The following is a 17,499-nucleotide window of genomic DNA, read 5'->3' on the forward strand; positions in this document are numbered from 1 at the left end:
TGCTGCCTCACAGCGCCAGGGACCTGGGTTTGATTCCTGACCTTGGGTCACCATCGGTGTGGAACTTGCATGTTGTCTGCATGGATTTCCTCCGGGTGCTCCAGTTTCCTCCCACAGCCCAAAGATGTGCAGGTTAGGTGGATTGGCCATGTTAAGTTGCCCCTTAGTATCGGGGGGACCAGCCAGAGTAAATGCAAGGGGATATGGGGATAGAGCTTGGGTGGGATTATGGTCAATGCAGGCTTGATGGGCCAAATGGCCTCCTTTTGCACTGCAGGAATTTCATGATTCTATTTACAGCCTTTCTGTGGAGAGAGCTCCAGATTTCCACAATCCTTTGTGTGAAAAAGTGGTTCCGGATTTCACTCCTAGCTAGCCAAGTTTTAATTTTAAGGCACAGTTATGAAGGGTAATGGTTGTTAAATAGGAGTCAGAGAGTGGGGGTCAATGGGTGCTATTCGGATTGGCGGTTGGTGACTAGTGGAGTGCCTCAGGGGTCGGTGCTGGGGCCTCAGCTATTTACCATTTATATAGATGATCTGGAGGAGGGAACCGAATGTATGGTGTCGAAATTTGCTGATGACACCAAGATTGGTGGAAAGGCAAATTGTGCGGAGGGTGTGGAGAGTCTGCAGAAGGATCTAGATAGGCTGGGCGAATGGGCCAGGAACTGGCAAATGGAATTTAATGTTGGCAAGTGCGAGGTGGTCCACTTTGGTAGGAATAATGGTAGGAAGGATTATTACTTACATGGAGAAAAACTGCAGCAGGCGACGGTGCAGAGGGACCTCGGGGTCCTTGTGCATGAGTCTCAAAAACCCAGCTTGCAGGTGCAGCAGGTGGTCAGGAAGGTGAATGGGATGCTGGCCTTCATAGCGAGGGGGATTGAATATAAAAGTAGGGAGGTCTTGCTGCGGCTGTATAGGGCATTGGTGAGGCCGCAGCTGGTGTACTGTGTGCAGTTTTGGGCGCCGTACTTACGCAAGGATATTTTGGCCTTGGAGGGAGTGCAGAGGAGGTTTACTAGGCTGATGCCGGAGTTGAGGGGGTTGAGCTATGAGGAGAGGCTGAATAAACTAGGCTTGTACTTGTTAGAGTTTAGAAGAATGAGGGGAGATCTCATTGAGACGTATAAGATGATGAATGGGATGGATAGGATAGAGGTGGAGAGACTCTTCCCGCTCAGAAAGGACAGTAGGACTAGGGGGCACAGCCTCAAGATAAAGGGGGGGCGGTTTAGAACGGAGTTGAGGAAGAACTTCTTCACTCAAAGGGTGGTGAATCTCTGGAATTCTCTGCCCGTTGAAGTGGTGGAGGCTACCTCACTAAATATTTTTAAGAAGCGGGTTGATGGGTTTTTGATAAGAGAGGGGATTAAGGGTTATGGGGAGAGGGCGGGAATGTGGAACTGAGCCATGACAGATCAGCCATGATCTTATTGAATGGTGGGGCAGGCTCGAAGGGCCAGATGGCCTACTCCTGCTCCTATTTCCTATGTTCTTATGTTCTTATGTAAGGACAGGGTAAGTAGGAAGCAGCTGTTCCATTGGTTGAGGGGGCATAGTTTTCGGGTGAGGGGTGGAAGATTTAGAGGGGATTTGAGAAAAAACAGAGTTTCACCCAGAGAGTGGTGGGAATCTGGAACGCAGGGCAGGATTTTACAACCTTGCTTGACCCGAGACCAGAAAATCCAGCCTGAGGTCAACAAACCTTCTCAGTGTCTGCCCCTCACCTGCTCCCATTCCCGTGACGGGCACGGTGGTAAAATTCCAGCAGCACTGTCTGGGAAGGTAATGGAGACTGGGAATCTTCTGTCCTTCAAAAAATATTTGGATGAGAACTTGAAATATCTGCCAAGTATCAGAAATCCGCCATCCTTACCTGGTCTGGCCTAAGTAGGGGTGAGTGTGTAGAGGTCTATAAAATAATGGGGGCCATAGATCAGCTAGGTAGTCAACGTCTTTTCCCAAAGGTAGGGGAGTCTAAAACTAGAGCGGGTAGGTTTAGGATGAGAGGGGAGAGATACAAAAGTGTCCAGAGGGGCAATTTTTTCACATCGAGGGTGGTGAATGTCTGGAACAAGTTGTCGGAGGTGGGTACAATTTTGTCTTTTAAAAGGCATTTAGACAATTACATGGATAAGATGGGTATCGAGCAATATTGGCCAAACGTGGGCAATAGGGATTGGCTTATTGGTTAAAAAAAAAGGGTGGCATGGACGGGTTGTGCTGAAGGGCCTGTTTCCCTGCTGTGACTCTCTGTGACTCCAGAGCCACAGCAATGTGGGTGACTCTCAACTGCTCTCTGAACAAGGCCAATCAGGGACGGGGGATTAAAGGCTGGCCCAGCCAGTGACACCCACGTCCCACCAATAAATTATATTAAAAAAAATTCTGGTCAGTTTGACCCTCTGATACATTCTTCCTGCGGTACAGCACCCGAAACTGGACGCAGTCACTCCAGATGTGGCGTGAACCAAGACTTTGTGCAAAAGAAGCATCATTTTCCTCGGTGCTTTAAATTAACGGACAACATTCCGTTCACCTTGTCAGATTTTTAATCCGTGGGGAAAATGAATGAAAGGCGGGTAAACGGACTCGAGCTGCAGAGAAGTCTCGATCTCATTAGATGGCTGAATAGGCTGGAGGGACTGAATGGCCTCCTCTGCCTCTGTCTCAGTTGCTGTGTCAGAGGGGGTTGGTTGGCTAGTTGATGTTTATATTTAGCCAGCAGCCTCCCTTTGGCAGCTGCCGTTGTTTTGCGTCACTTTTTGATGTTGAACAGCCACTGGTCTATTGAGTATGGAGAGTATATCTGGTAGAGGAGATTTGCATGCTGCAGTGTTAGTTTGGCAGAATCATTGGCACTTTCCCCTCTCCAGTTAGAAAATTAATGATCATAGAATCCCTACAATGCAGAAGGAGGCCATTCAGTCCATCCACTCTGGACTGACTCTCTGATAGAGTGTTTTTACCCAGGTTCTCCCTCCCCCGGCTCCATTCCCAGTATCCCACACATTTCCCGTGGCTAATCCATCTAACCAGTGCACCTTGGGACAATGTAACATGGCCAATCCAGCTAACCTGCACATCTTTGCAGTGTGGGAGGAAACTGGAGCTCCGGGGAGGAAACCCACACAGAGACACCAGGAGAACTCCACACACTCAGTCACCCAAGGCACAAATTTGAACCCAGGTCCCTGGCGCTGTGAGGCAGCAGTGCTAAACACAGTGCTGCCCACTGCAGTCCAGAGGGAGTGGGAGTGCTGCATTGTCAGACATGCCATATTGTGGGATGAGAAGTTATGATGTGGAGATGCTGGCGTTGGACTGGGTTTAAAACAGAAAGAAGTCTCACAACATCAGCTTAAAGTCCAACAGGTTTATTTGTAGCAAACACGAGCTTTCGGAACAGGCTGTCCCTTCGTCAGGTCAGTGGGAGTTCTGATCACAAACAGGGCACAAAGACACAAACTCAATTTACATGAATAATGATTGGAATGTGAGTCTTTACAGCTACTCAAGTCTTAAACCTCAAACAAACTATTGTCCGCAGCAAACTACCCAGCCTTCAGGAGAATAGTGACCACGACACCACACAGCCCTGCCACAGCAACCTCTGTAAGACATTCCGGATCATCGACACGGATGCCATCATCTCAGGTGAGAACACTATCCACCAGGTACACGGTATATACTCTTGCAACTACCTGTTGGAATTTAAGCTGGTGTTGTGAGACTTCTTACTGAGATGAGAAGGCCAGACAAACTATTCAGATGAAAGAAAGTACTCTCACTGTACGAATGAAAAGGTACGGGGGAGATTTGCTTGGTATATTGACTAATATTCCTCTCACCAGCATTAAGAGGGGGTTATTCATCTCAAATCTTGCTAGGTGCAAATTAATTATCTCTATGGACCAGTGACTCCAATTCAACTGTGGCACGGTGACGCAGTGGTTAGCACTGCTGCTTCACAGTATCAGGTACCCGGGTTCGATTCCTGGCTTGGGTCACTGTCTGTGTGGAGTTTGCACATTCTCCTCGTGTCTGTGTGGGTTTCCTCCCACATTCTGAAAGATGTGCTGGTTAGGGTGCACTGCCCTGAACAAGCGCCGGAGTGTGGTGACTAGGGGAATTTCACAGTGACTTCATTGCAGTGTCAATGTAAGCCTTACTCGTGACTAATTGAGCTAACTTTATTGTGGATGTCCTTAGGGTTCTACACAAGCATAACTTTTCTTTCCTGTAATCTCAAAGCCCCGTAAAAGATTTGAGAGGGCAAGTCTAACTCATTCATGAAACTTGCCCTTGCAATGAGTTTCCCCCAGCTGACTCAGAGACAAACATCATTAATCTTACGAATAAAAGACCAGTTTGCAAAGCAAATAGAAACTCTAATCTGAATTTCCGCTGTACCTGATTCAGTGAGCTGTCTGGATTAGTCCTGGCACATCACCAAGGTCTCACGGGGTAGGGCACTCGGCTCACCAAGAGTGCAGAACATTCTTTCTCAGGAGCAGGAATCAAGTTTTGGTTGGACGACACCTAGTTTGTTGTAGTGACCTAGTCCTGACCTTTATATTCCAGAAAGGGTACAGAGGCACTGGAGAAGATGCAGTGAGGATTCACCAGGATGATGCCAGCGACGTGTGGGTTTACATATCAGGAGACCATGGTGGCACAGTGGTTAGCACTGCTGCCTCACAGTGCCAGGGACCCTGGTTCAAATCCAGCCTTGGGTCACTGTCTGTGCGGAGTCTGTATGTTCTCCCCGTGTCTGCGTGGGTTTCCTCCCACACTCCAAAAATGTGCAGGTTAGGTGGATTGGCCATGCTAAATGTGTGGGGTTACAGGGATATTTTAGTTAAATGTTTATCGTATTAGTGTCACAAGTGGGCTTACATTAACACTGCAATGAAGTTACTGTGAAAATCCTCCAGTCGCCACACTCTGGCACCTATTCGGGTACACTGAGGGAAAATTTAGCACGGCCAATGGGGGGGTGTCCTCTGGCACTGTTCTGGAGAGGAGTGGGGGAGGTCTTCCCAGTGTCCTGGCCAATACTTATAACATCAGTGAAAAAATGCAGCACATCTGGATCACTGTCACATTATTGTTGGGGGGGAGCTTGCTGTGGACAAATTGATTTGATTTGATTTATTGTTGTCACGTATTAACATACAGTGAAAAGTATTGTTTCTTGCGTGCTATACAGCCAAAGCATACCGTTCATAGAGAAAGAAAGGAGAGGGTGTAGAATGTAGTGTTACAGTCATTGCTAGGATGCAGAGAAAGATCAACTTAATGCGAGGTAATCCCATTCAAAAGTCTGACAGCAGCAGGGGAGAAGCTGTTCTTGAGTGGGTTGGCACAAGACCTCAGACTTTTGTATCTTTTTCCCAATGGAAGAAAGGGGAAGAGAGGATGTCTGAGGTGTGTGGGGTCCTTATGCTGGCTGCTCTTCCGAGGCAGCGGGAAGTGTAGACGGAGTCAGTGGATGGGAGGCTGGTTTGCGGGTTTTATTGGTGATTACACTCCAAGGTATTTCCTTGACTGAGAAACTCTTTTGGATGTTTGGTGCTTGTGACAGGCGCTACGTAAATGCAAGTCTATTCCCAGCTCACTCACACAGTGCTATGTTGGTGAGCAGTGTTGGGGGCCTGGGACCCTGACTGATTTACCCCTCCCCTGGATCAGAGTAGCTGGGACCAATGGGAGGCTGTTGTTGGGGGTGGGAACATAGAATCCAGTGTAGAAGGAGCCCATTCGGCCCATCAAATCTGCTCCAACCCCAATCCCACTCTGCAACCCCAAACATTTACCTTGCTAATCCGCCTGACACTAAGGGACAATTTAGCACGGACAATCAGCCTAACCCGCACATCTTTGGAGTTTGAGAGGAAACCAGAGCACCTGAACGAAACCCACGCAGACACTGGGAGAACGTGCAGACTCCACACAGACAGTGACCCAAGGCGGGAATCGAACCCGGGTCCCTGGCGCTGTGAGGCAGCAGTGCTAACCATTGTGTCACCCCTGTGAACGTTTCTCTGTTTTCATTCCATGTTTAAAAGGATTGTTACCCTTAAAGCAACCCCTCCTCATTCATGCACAACCTACAGTTCACTCCCAGGCTGCTGATGGGGAAGGACTTCATTGCAACATGATTGCACTGGGGAAGGGAGGATGAGATTGTTAATGAGGTTACTAATCCTAGTAATTGTTGTTTGATTTGCAATCTTCGAAAGTAGCTGTGTTTTAATGAGCAGCTGTACTTTGATAGTTAACTGTCACTGACTGCAAACAACTGCTCTGATTCAAGCTTCAACTATCTCACATTTGTTTGAGATGAAAGGGGCGCCAGACTAATGCAGATTCAGAATAGGAGGTGAAGGAACGCTCCTTCTGTACTCAGGAGGTGAAGGAACACTCCTTCTGTACTCAGGAGGCGAAGGGACACTCCTGTACTCAGGAGGTGAAGGAACACTCCTTCTGTACTCAGGAGGTGAAGGAACACTCCTTCTGTACTCAGGAGGCGAAGGAACGCTCCTTCTGTAACTCAGGAGGCGAAGGGACGCTCCTTCTGTACTCAGGAGGCGAAGGGACGCTCCTTCTGTACTCAGGAGGTGAAGGAACGCTCCTTCTGTAACTCAGGAGGCGAAGGAACACTCCTTCTGTACTCAGGAGGTGAAGAAACGCTCCTTCTGTAACTCAGGAGGCGAAGGAACACTTCTTCTGTACTCAGGATGCGAAGGAACGCTCCTTCTGTACTCAGGAGGCGAAGGAACGCTCCTTCTGTACTCAGGAGGCGAAGGGACGCTCCTTCTGTACTCAGGAGGCGAAGGAACGCTCCTTCTGTACTCAGGAGGCGAAGGGACGCTCCTTCTGTACTCAGGAGGCGAAGGGACGCTCCTTCTGTACTCAGGATGCGAAGGAACGCTCCTTCTGTACTCAGGAGGCGAAGGAACGCTCCTTCTGTACTCAGGAGGCGAAGGGACGCTCCTTCTGTACTCAGGAGGCGAAGGGACGCTCCTTCTGTACTCAGGAAACGAAGGAACGCTCCTTCTGTACTCAGGAGGCGAAGGAACGCTCCTTCTGTACTCAGGAGGCGAAGGAACGCTCCTTCTGTACTCAGGAGGCGAAGGAACGCTCCTTCTGTACTCAGGAGGCGAAGGAACGCTCCTTCTGTACTCAGGAGGCGAAGGAACGCTCCTTCTGTACTCAGGAGGCGAAGGAACGCTCCTTCTGTACTCAGGAGGCGAAGGAACGCTCCTTCTGTACTCAGGAGGCGAAGGAACGCTCCTTCTGTACTCAGGAGGTGAAGGAACGCTCCTTCTGTACTCAGGAGGCGAAGGAACGCTCCTTCTGTACTCAGGAGGCGAAGGGACGCTCCTTCTGTACTCAGGAGGCGAAGGAACGCTCCTTCTGTACTCAGGAGGTGAAGGGACGCTCCTTCTGTACTCAGAGGAGGAGGGAGCCGTTGTTCAATTTACTACAATGTACATTATTTCATTATTGTCCATGTGAGCAGCTGCTTTGTCCCTTCTGGTTTGTCCCCTCTCGAAGACGTCAGTTCTAGCTGGAGAACTGGCCTGGTAACCACACTCCAGGGCCGCACGCCGCTCCAGATGAATTAAATCTCGACGGAGAGTTATTGGCCAGCTACTCGACTGTGCAGGCAGCATTGCAGCTGAGCTCAATGGCCTGAGCCCAATAGGTGGGGTGACAGAGTGACCATCGGGGAGGGGGGCCCTTCATTGCCATTCCTATTGTGAAATGTCAGAATGTCCAGTGGGTGCATGAGAATTTTGCCTTCTTTTCATTTGTGTGTATGTGTATAAGTGTACTTGTGTATGTATCTGTGTGTGTGAGTATGTATTTGTATCTGTGTGTGTGTGTATGTATCTGTGTGTGTGTGTGTATGTATCTGTGTGTGTGTGTATGTATCTGTGTGTGTGAGTATGTATTTGTATCTGTGTGTGTGAGTATGTATCTGTGTGTGTGAGTGTGTATTTGTATCTGTGTGTGTGTGTGTGTGTATTTGTATCTGTGTGTGTGTATTTGTATCTGTGTGTGTGTATTTGTATCTGTGTGTGTGTATTTGTATCTGTGTGTGTGAGTATGTATCTGTGTGTGTGAGTGTGTATTTGTATCTGTGTGTGTGAGTGTGTATTTGTGTGTGTGAGTGTGTATTTGTATCTGTGTGTGTGAGTGTGTATTTGTATCTGTGTGTGTGAGTGTGTATTTGTGTGTGTGAGTGTGTATTTGTATCTGTGTGTGTGAGTGTGTATTTGTATCTGTGTGTGTGAGTATGTATCTGTGTGTGTGAGTGTATTTGTATCTGTGTGTGTGAGTATGTATTTGTATCTGTGTGTGTGAGTATGTATCTGTGTGTGTGAGTGTGTATTTGTATCTGTGTGTGTGAGTGTGTATTTGTATCTGTGTGTGTGAGTATGTATCTGTGTGTGTGTGTGTATTTGTATCTGTGTGTGTGTGTGTGTATTTGTATCTGTGTGTGTGAGTATGTATCTGTGTGTGTGTGTGTCTATTTGTATCTGTGTGTGTGAGTATGTATCTGTGTGTGTGAGTGTGTATTTGTATCTGTGTGTGTGAGTGTGTATTTGTATCTGTGTGTGTGAGTATGTATCTGTGTGTGTGAGTGTGTATTTGTATCTGTGTGTGTGAGTGTGTGAGTGTGTATTTGTATCTGTGTGTGTGTGTGTATTTGTATCTGTGTGTGTGAGTATGTATCTGTGTGTGTGAGTGTGTATTTGTATCTGTGTGTGTGAGTGTGTATTTGTATCTGTGTGTGTGAGTGTGTATCTGTATCTGTGTGTGTGAGTGTGTATCTGTATCTGTGTGTGTGAGTGTGTATCTGTATCTGTGTGTGTGAGTGTGTATCTGTATCTGTGTGTGTGAGTGTGTATTTGTATCTGTGTGTGTGAGTGTGTATCTGTATCTGTGTGTGTGAGTGTGTATCTGTATCTGTGTGTGTGAGTGTGTATTTGTATCTGTGTGTGTGAGTGTGTATTTGTATCTGTGTGTGTGAGTATGTATTTGTATCTGTGTGTGTGAGTGTGTATCTGTATCTGTGTGTGTGAGTGTGTATCTGTATCTGTGTGTGTGAGTGTGTATTTGTATCTGTGTGTGTGAGTGTGTATCTGTATCTGTGTGTGTGAGTGTGTATCTGTATCTGTGTGTGTGAGTGTGTATCTGTATCTGTGTGTGTGAGTGTGTATTTGTATCTGTGTGTGTGAGTGTGTATTTGTATCTGTGTGTGTGAGTGTGTATTTGTATCTGTGTGTGTGAGTGTGTATTTGTATCTGTGTGTGTGAGTGTGTATTTGTATCTGTGTGTGTGAGTGTGTATTTGTATCTGTGTGTGTGAGTATGTATTTGTATCTGTGTGTGTGAGTGTGTATCTGTGTGTGTGTGAGTGTGTATATGTATCTGTGTGTGTGTGTGCGCGCGTTACTGTTTAAATCATAGGTGCAGAAGGGGCCCATCAAGTCAACACCTACTCTTCAACAAGGCACCTCACCCACACCCTATCCCAATAGCTGCACCTATGTGAGGCGCAATTGTTAACACTGCTGCCTCACAACACCAGGGACATGGGTTCGATTCTGGCCTTGGGTCACTGTCTGTGTGAGTCTGCACGTTCTCCCCGTGTTTGTGTGGGTTTCCTCTGGGTGCTTTGGTTTCTCCCACAGTCCGAAAGACGTACTGGTTAGGTGGATTGGTCATGCTAAATTCTCTCTGTGTACCCAAACAGGCACCAGAGTATGATGCCTAGAGGATTTTCACAGTAACTTCATTGCAGTGTTAATGTAAGCCTACTTATGACACAAATAAATAAACTTAATTTACCCCACTAATCCTACACATCTTGGAACACTAAGGGGCAATTTAGCATGGCCAAGCCACCTAACCAGCTTGTTTTTTGGACTGTGGGAGGAAACCCACACAGAGATGGGGAGAATGTGCAATCTCTACACAGACAGTGACCCAAGCTGGGAATTGAACCCAGGTTCCCCGTCACTGTGAGACAGCAGTGCTAACCACTGTGCCACCATGTAGTTGGTGTTGCTGTGTGTTCCAGACGCAGGGTATTAAATAAAATTCCTGAATTCACAATCCTGGCAGCTCGGATTTCAAATTCTCTCTCTAAGGATGCCAGACCCCTGATGCGTAATTTTCAAATGTTTAATCTTGTCAGTTGATTGAGTTGAGAAGAGGAGGGAGAAGTAAAAGAAATCCCAGTCACATCACAAAAATCAGCACATCATCAGAAAAAAAAGTTACTGCTGTCCCCTCTGTTCTGCCAAAACTTTCCACAAAGTTTTAACAAGTGGAGTTTCTCAGCAGGAATGGCTCTCTGCCTCCCCCTGCTGTTCACAGCCATTTCAGCAAGCGCATCAGATCTTTGATGTTGGTGCCACTTAGTGGCCACTCTCATTAACTGCAGTTTCACCCCTTCAAGGAAATGTGTAATTGGGAGTTGGCTACTATTTAAAAACAGACTTGCAACTACACCGCTCATGGACATCCCAAAAGCCCTCCCAGCACTTTTAAATTTAATTTTTAAGGCATGATATTGCTTTGATAGAGTAAACACGACAGCCAATTTGCCCGCAGCAAAAGCCGGCAGTCTTTGTCTTGTGATGTCAGTCATAGAATCCCTACAATGCAGAAAGAGGCCATTCAGCCCCTTGGATCTGCACCAGCTCTCTGACAGGCTACCTTACCCAGGCACAACCCCACACCCTACCCCCATAACCCTCTGTGTATTTTCACAGTAACTTCACTGCAGTGTGAATGTAAGACTACTTGTGACGCTAATAAATAGACTTAAACCTATTTCCCATGGCTAGTAAAGAGCAAAGAACAAAGAAAATTACAGCACAGGAACAGGCCCTTTGGCCCTCCAAGCCTGAACCACGCACCAACCCTTCCATTCCGGGGACCGTATCCCTCTATCCCCATCTTATTCATGTATTTGTCCAGACGCTCCTGAAAAGTGACCATCGTATCCGCTTCCACTACCTCCCCTCGGCAGAATGTACATGCACTACTAATCTCCCGAGCCTACACATCTCGGGACTAGAAGAGACAATTTAGCATGGCCAGTCAACCTAATTTACACATCTTTGGAGTGTGGGAGGAAACCGGAACACTCGGTGAAAACCCACCCAGACATGGGGAGAACGTGCAGACCCGAGGCTGCGAATCGAGCTCAGGTCCCTGGTGCTGTGAGGCAGCAGTGCTACCTGCTGTGCCACCGTGCCGCCCCATCGAGGGATGAACATTGACTGGGAAGAAATCCCCGGCTCCATCGGATCTTTCACATCCACCTGGGAGGGGCAGACAGGCCCTCGATCTAAACATCTCTCCTGAAAGACCAGCCACAGACGTGGGGCTGGCGAGGTGAGAGGAGAGGGCAGAGTTGTTGAGTCACTGACATTCTGATTCAGTGGCGAGGGGGTGGTAATCACTGAGCCACGGCTGATAGTTAGGGGATGCTACATACCCGGGGGCTTTAGGCAAACCCTCCCCAAAAAAATGTTTGGGAGAGGTTTACAGAAATGATGCAGTTATTAAATTAATAAATTACCGTTCTTCAATTAAACACCCTTGCTGTCCCATTCTGTTCCTCTCCTGAAGGTATCATCTCTGGAACATTGTCACCAAGAGACCTTCTCCAAAATGGACAGCTCCTCACAACATGGGCATTAAGGCTGGGTGACTCAGGTGTTTATATTTCTTAATGACTGATTTATCCATTTTCCACAGGAATCTTCTTCACTTTTCTTCTCCCCTCATAAAATCCTTCAGAAGGAGGCCACTCAGCCCATCGAGTCTGCACTGACAGTGATCCCATCCAGGCCCTATCCCCGTAACCCCGCGTATTTACCCTGCTAATCCCCTGATGCTCAGGGATAATTTAGCACAGCCAATCAATCTAACCCGCACGTCTTTAGAGTGTGGGAGGAAACTGGAGCACCCGGAGGAAACCCACGCAGATATGTGGAGAATGTGCAAACTCCACACAGACAGTCCAGAATTGAACCCGGGTCCCTGGCGCTGTGAGGCAGCAGTGCTAACCACTGTGCCACCATTGTTGTGGTCTGGACTGTGCTGGTTGAGACAGACTCACTCAATCATACCTTTCAGTAAGATATGGATAAGTACATTAAATATTTGAAATGAGAATACTTGTCGGGCAATGGGGGGAAGGCAGGGATGGGATGGGGAGCGGGATTAATAGGATTGTTGCTTCAGAAAGCTTGCAGACACGATAGCCTCTATCCGTGCTGTGTAAACTGACTGCATCCTCAAAGCCTGGCTCAGCAGAGAACTCAGTAAGAAGTCTCACAACACCAGGTTAGAGTCCAACCAGTTTATTTGGTAGTAATCTTACAAGCTTTCGGAAATGGTGTTCCTTCGTCAGATGTGTGGAAGGTTCCACACACATTCCACACTCCTGATAAAGGAACAGCGTTTCCGAAAGTGTGTAAGATTACTATCAAACAAACTGGTTGGACTCTAACCTGGTGTTGTGAGACTTCCTACTGTGTTTACCCCAGTCCAACGCCGGCATCTCCACATCAGCTCAGAGCCGCCAGTGATGGCTAGACTTCCTCAACCCGTCAGATACCCTTCAAACTGGGGATTGGAGTTGAGGTTCCCTGACCACACATCCATGACACATGGTGGGAAATGATAAAAAGAGTTAGATCTGCGTTCCATAGAGCACAATTTAACACGCTGGAGAAGGCCATTCAGCCCATTGTGTCGGTGCCTGGTTCTTTGGTAGAGCTACCCAATTAGTCCCAGTGGCCTTGATCTTTCCACCCCAACCTCACATGTTCTTCCTGGATGGAAAATGATGCAGCAAGCTGGGGAGTAAGTTTCCATTAAAGCAAATTACTGTGACAAATCAGCTTTGACAAAGGATCATCTGGACTCGAAACACCTGCTCCTTTTTCTCCCTACAGACGCTAAAGTTTATTTATTAGTCACAACTAAGGCTTACATTAACACTGCAATGAAGTTACTGTGAAAATCCCCTAGCCGCCACTGCACTCTGGCACCTGTTCAGGTCAATGCCCCCCTAACCAGCACCTCTTTCAGAATGTGGGAGGAAACTGGAGCACCCGGAGGAAACCCAAGCAGACACGGTGAGAACATGCAGACTCCACACAGATGGGAATTGAACCTGGGTCTCTGACACTGTGAGGCAGCAGAGCTAACCACTGCACCACCCCTACAGTGTGTGGCAGATGCTGCCAGACCTGCTGAGATTTTCCAGCATTTTCCCTTTTGTTTTAAGTTCCTGGTGAGCTCCCTGTAAGAATTTCAGACATGCCTTCTCCTCGCTGCTGGCCTGTTTTGGAGAGTCTCGCCCTGTGTGGGTACCTGGCTGTGTTTACAAGGCAGTAATCCCGTAGGTTGGAGGTTTTCAGACATTATAAACAGTTTGAAGATTGTTAAACATTCCTTACTCGGAGATACCATTCCGAGAATGAGTCCCAGGCGTCTATTAATTTTAGAAAGGAGCTTGTACTGCGCTGCCTGAACAGAGTATCGTTCTGTCCTGGATTTTTAAAAAAATCCTGTTGAAAGGCCTGTTTTAAAATAATTGAGGTTTTTTTAACAATTAATCTGTCTGGTATTTTGAATTTATTCCATTGCTGCTTTGCACTCTCTTGTTCCCAGGTCCTTTACTTTCTCTGATTTATACTCCAATGAAACACATTGGGACACTTTACGATCTTAAAGGTATCTTGAAGAGGCTGAACCAGCCAGTCAGTCTCAACATTGGAAAAATGCTGCTCTCTTTTTCAAAGCCTTCTTGGCTGAATATCAGTCAGTCTCCCTCCTGAACGTGTCCCCGCTACTCACTGTCCCACACAGCCAATGCACTGGGTTTATCTATCCAAACTGACCTCTTGCGTGGCACAGTGGCACAGTGGTCAGTACTGCTGCCTCACAGGGAAAAGTCTGACAACACCAGGTTTACGCCAGTCCAACGCCGGCATACCCACATCATGCCTCACAGGGACCCAGGTTTGATTCCGGGCTCGGGTCACTGTCTGTGTGGAGTTTGCACATTCTCCCCGTGTCTGCGTGGGTTTCCTCCGGGTGCTCCGGTTTCCTCCCACAGTCTGAAAGACGGGGTGCATTGGCCCGAACAGGCCACGGACTGTGGTGACTAGGGGAATTTCGAAGTAACTTCATTGCAGTGTTAATGTAAGCCTTACTTGTGACTAACAAATAAACTTTAACTTTGCCTCCTTCACCTCTCTAGCCCTGAGCTCCAAATCATGTTCTTAGTTACAGGGATTGTGGGTGGCACAGTGGTTAGCGCTACTGCCGCATAGCACCAAAGAACCAGCTTCAATTCCAGCCTCAGCTGACTGTCTGTGTGGAGTTTGCACGTTCTCCCCATGTCTGCGTGGGTTTGCTCTGGTTTCCTCCCACAGTCGGAAGATATCTGGGAAAGGGTGGATTGGTCAGAGTAGAGAGAATAATAATGAAATCATGGAGTGCAGCGCTCCCCAGCTGGGTAATGGTGGAGAAGAGCTTGAGGAGTTGGAACGGTCAAGATAGGGAGGGGTAGTTTACCCAAAAGAATGTTTAGAGACTGTGGCTAGTTACACTGTTTTTTCAACTCATTCTTCAGATGTTTAAAGTTTATTTATTACTATATCACAAAATCCCTACAGTGCAGAAGAAGCCTACTTGCCCATCGAGTCTGCACCGACCACAATCCCACCCAGGCCCTATCCCCACAACCCCACATATTTACCCTATCAAACCCCCCCGACACTAAGGAGCAATTTAGCATTACCAATCCACCCATCTTCAGAGTGTGGGGGGGAAACTGGAACACCCACCCAGACACGGGGAGAATGTGCAGACTCCGCACAGGCAGTGACCCAAGCTGGGAATCGAACCTGGGACCCTGGTGCTGTGAGGCAACAGTGTTGACCACTGCGCCACTGTGCTGCCCTAAGTAGGCTTACCTTAACACTGCAACGACGTTACTGTAAAAATCCCCTAGCCGCCGCTCTCTGGTGCCTGTTCGTGTACACTGAGGGAGAATTTAGCATGGTCAATGCACCTAACCTAATCTTTCGGGAGGAAACTGGAGCACCCGGAGGAAACCCACGCAGACATGGGGAGAATGTGTGGACTCTGCACAGACAGTGACCCAAGCCAGGAATCGAACCCTGATCCCTGGCGCTGTGAGGCAGCAGTGCTAACCACTGCGCCACCGTGTGTGGACATGGCTGCCCAGGTTGGTGTTCAGTGTCAGCGTTCATTGTTTAATACCACAACTTCACCTCAGGGGTCAGTCAAAGGTTAAACCAATGTTGGTGGGGACGGGAGTCACACAGACCCGGTGAGGATGCTAACAGCTGCCCCAGAAGGTCACCAGTTAATACGTTGGGTTTTTATGATAATCAATGATGGCCACTTTTCATGGAATCATAGAATTCCTACAGTGCAGAAAGAGGCCATTCTGCCCATCGAATCTGCGCTGACCACAATCCCACCCAGGCCCCATCCCCATAACACCACATATTTACCCTGCTAATCCCCTGGACACTGAGGGAGAATTTATCATGGCCAATCGACCTAACTGGCACATCTTTCGGGCTGTGGGAGGAAACCCACGCAGACACGGGAAGGATGTACAGACTCCACATAGACAGTGACCCAATCCGGGAATTGAACCCCAGTCCCTGGTGCTGTGAAGCAAGCAGTGCTAATCGCTGTGCCGCGGAGAGTGTTTTCTTCGTGTGAATTGAACTCGTGCTTGGGCTCAGGAGTATAACCGCTGAAGTACTGTGACCGTGTATTTGTTTATCCCTGCCTGCAGAATCTCAATAAGTGCTGTGTTGACGTTGCTTTGCCAAGCCGTTTTGTTTAAGGGTGAACAAGGCTTCCCTTCAGTCAGGATATCTATTGCCGTGGCAACGGGTTAGCACAGTTGTGTCATGTTTGTAACTAAAGCCACCATTAAATGAAAGTTTGATGAAGAAGGTGTCTCTCCGGACTCTGCATAACAAACTCCTGAGGTCTCTTGGTACAGCAACAAAGCCATGGCCTTTTCTCCGTACTGCTTATCCCCAGTGTTTCCTGCCTTTTATTTCAGCCAAGTTACAGCATTCACAGCGAGTGTCTGGCTGCCAGGCTCAGTAAATAAACTGTAAACTCTTTCACAGTCTGTGACCGGTTCTCAGCACTTTGAGTCTCCTGTAGAAATACCAAGGGCAACGTCCCACATTCAGCAAATAAACAAACAAAAGTCTTGCATTTCTGTAGTGCCTTTCCACAGAATGTCTACACTGCAGAAGGAGGCCATTTGGCCCATCGAGTCTGCACCGATTCTCCGAAAGAGCATCTTACCCAGGCCCAACCCCCTGATCTATTCCCATAAAATTCCCATAATGAAGTTACTGTGAAAATCCCCTAGTCGCCACACTCTGGCGCCTGTTCGGGCACATTGAGGGAAAATTTAGCAGGGCCAATTCACCTAACCAGCATGTCTCTCAGACTGTGGGAGGAAACCGGAGCACCTGGAGGAAACCCACACAGACATGGGGAGAATGTGCAAATTGCACACAGTGACTGAAACTGGGAATTGAACCCAAGTCCCTAGCACTGTGAGGCAGCAGCACTAACTACTGTGCCACAATGCTGCCCTAGGAAGAACTTCCAGCTTTTCTGTGACGAAAGTTGCAGCAGGACATAAATAGGATGCAGGACTGGGCGGAGAAGTGGCAGATGGACTTCAACGCGGATAAATGCGTAGTCGTCCATTTTGGCAGAACCAACGGGATGAACGAGTACACTATCAAGGGCAGGAGTCTTAGTAGTGTTGAAGAGCAGAAGGGTCTTGGGGTCCGGGTCCACAGGACTCTTAAATCAGCCTCGCAGGTGGAAGAGGTGGTCAAGAAGGCGTATGGTGTACTGGCCTTCATTAATCGAGGGATTGAGTTTAGGAGTCGGGAGGTAATGCTGCAACTTTATAAGACCCTTGTCAGGCCTCATTTGGAGTACTGTGCGCAGTTCTGGTCGCCTCACTATAGGAAAGACGTAGAAGCTATTGAAAGGGTACAGAGGAGATTTACAAGGATGTTGCCTGGACTGGGAGGCATGCCTTATGAAGTTAGGTTGAGGGAGCCTGGGTCTCTTTTCCCTGATGAGACGAAGGTTGAGAGGCGACCTGATAGAAGTTTATAAAATGTTGAGAGGAATAGATAGGGTGGATTCTCAGAGGCTATTTCCCCGGGTTGAAATGGTCGCTACGAGAGGACACAGATTTAAGGTGCGGAGAGGAAAGTACAGAAGTGATGTTAGGGGTAAGTTTTTCACTCAGAGGGTGGTGAGTGAATGGAATCGGCTGCCGTCAGTGGTGGTGGAGGCGAACTCGCTGGGGTCTTTTAAAAGACTTCTGGATGAGTATATGGGGTTTTACGGGATTG

This window comes from Carcharhinus amblyrhynchos, chromosome 26, assembly GCF_965287045.1.
Source record: "Carcharhinus amblyrhynchos chromosome 26, sCarAmb.v2.hapA, whole genome shotgun sequence".
Lineage (NCBI taxonomy): Eukaryota > Metazoa > Chordata > Chondrichthyes > Carcharhiniformes > Carcharhinidae > Carcharhinus > Carcharhinus amblyrhynchos.